The 2,157-nt window shown below is 50.3% G+C and overlaps 1 pseudogene; it reads right to left on the bottom strand.

Moving 5' to 3' along the window:
• Nucleotides 1-671, bottom strand: LOC119243999 (immunoglobulin lambda variable 1-40-like; annotated as a pseudogene).
• Between the last annotated feature and the right edge of the window lie 1,486 nt (nt 672-2,157).

The following is a 2,157-nucleotide window of genomic DNA, read 5'->3' as shown; positions in this document are numbered from 1 at the left end:
TCACCTAGGGATGTGCTGCTGGGAGTGACTCTGAGGACAGAGGGAGGGAGGGGCCTGCCCCAGGGGGGCTCTGGAGGAGCCTGGGCCAGGACAGCAGCAAGAAGGAGCAGAGCCCCAGACTGAGCCCTCAGCAGCAGCTGCCAGGGGTGCCTGCTCTTGCAGAAGAGAAAGGGGTTTGTGTCTCATGTCCCACAGGCCTGGAGCAAGGGGGGCACTGACACTGTAGTCATAGTTCTGGCAGTAATAATCAGCCTTGTCGTCAGGCTGGAGTACAACCATGGTCAGGGTGGCTGAGCTGCCAGACTTAGAGCCAGAGAATCGATCAGGGACCCCGCAGGTCGATTGCTGGTACCATGTATCAGGAGTTTGGGGCTGTTCCTGGGAGCTGTTGGAGCCAGGCCACACTATAAGTCCCAATGTTGGAGCTGCTTCCAGTGCAGGAGAGGAGACCCTCTGGCCCCAGGTTCCCAGACACTGATTGTGGCTGAGTCAGCACAGACTGGGCCCAGGATCCTGGAAGGGGGAGAGACAAGGTGTTGTTTTTGCTGGGATCTACAGACCAGAAGAGGAGGCAGGGCCCCAAGCATCTTCCCAGGCTCCCTTCCTGCTCCCCATAAGCCAATACCTGTGCAATGAGAGAGGAGCATGTGGCACAGAGGGGACAAGGCCATGGTGCTCACAGGGCCCTGAGACCCACAGTTCAGCTGGCCTTGCCCAGGCCTCCTTTTCTTGTTCACGCTCTGCCACAGGAGGGGCTGTTCATGCAAATGGGGTTCTATACGGGTCTGCTCAGCCCTGCCTATGCACTGGGGCTGGAGCTCAGCTCATACCACATACAAGGAGGAGGGGTTTTGATTGTGAGAACCCTGGGAGAAGCACCTGCTGCCCCGCCCTAAAGTCCCTGCTCAGTACTGCAACTGTGTCAAGGACACAGCTGCTGAGTCCCCATCTTGGAGCCCAGGGTCAGCCCCTAGGCCCAGACACATCTGTATAAATATCTGCATTGAGCAGAGTGTAGGGCACACAGGATCATTCCACAGCGCCCTTGCTGGCTGAGGGCACACACTCACCAGCACTGAAGTCCAGGGAGCCCAGCTGCTGCCTGTGATCACCAGGCCACTGTGTCTAGTCACACATCCAGGGTTTGACTCAGGCTGTGTGACCCCTAGTGCTGCACGATGGAGTCCTGGTGTGAAAGAGCAGTTCATAAATAACTGCTTAAATATGTTTGCCCAGAGCAGATACTTCAATTACACCATTCCCATCGGTCTGCAAGTTAGAACCTGGAGCATTTTCAGTATCCACACTCATATGTATGAAAGGAATGGATTCCTACTACTGTCCTATGAATAATTGCATCTGAATCTTCAATTTTTAGGTAATTTAACTGTCTTGCTAGTTCACAAAGTGGAGGAAAAGATGAATTTATTTTGATGCTGTCCAATTTATATTTTAAGACTATGCTGGTGGTGTCTTGTCTATAAGTGTTTGCCAGGAAATGTTAACAATTATTTTCACCTGTTTTCTTCTGTATTCTTGGTTCTGTTTACACGACCTATGTGTCTATCCAAAATAGTTTGTCGTGTTTAGAAATGGATTAAAACTTTGTCCATTGGCAAGAACTGGCATCTTTACTACACCAGGTCTTCCCTCCACGAGCAGGACATGTCTCCACTGATGCTGATCATCTTGATGCCTTTAACTCCATTTTCTTTTTCCACCACAGACATTGTCCCTGCTCTGATACATAAGCTCCTATATATTACGGTTAGACAGATTTAACTATCTCAATTTAGTTTTTGTCGTGGAGTGAAGGAATTTGCAGAGACAGAGTGGAGGTTAGAAAAGGCAGCTTTATTGAATTCCCTATAAAGGGAGCAGGGGGCACAAGGAGAGAGCACCGCTCTAAAAGAGGGGTGTTTGAGGCACCTCTTACACTCTGCTTGATGGTTTTCCAGCATTTAGGCCCCCTGCCTTCACTGGATGTCAGGTCAGAGCGGCCCTGTGCTTTGCTTTAGAATTCCCATCAGCCTTAATGGACACAGATATGCTTCACGGGCCAGTTTCAACAACAATCAGTTGGTTTCCTTCTCTGCTGGGTTTAAATACCTGGTTCCCATGGTAACTCCAAGTTACAGTTTCCCTTATTGTTTCAAT

Source organism: Talpa occidentalis, unplaced genomic scaffold, assembly GCF_014898055.3.
Source record: "Talpa occidentalis isolate TD23 unplaced genomic scaffold, MPIMG_talOcc4v2.1 talOcc4.14, whole genome shotgun sequence".
NCBI lineage: Eukaryota > Metazoa > Chordata > Mammalia > Eulipotyphla > Talpidae > Talpa > Talpa occidentalis.
This window is presented reverse-complemented; position numbering and strand designations above follow the sequence as displayed.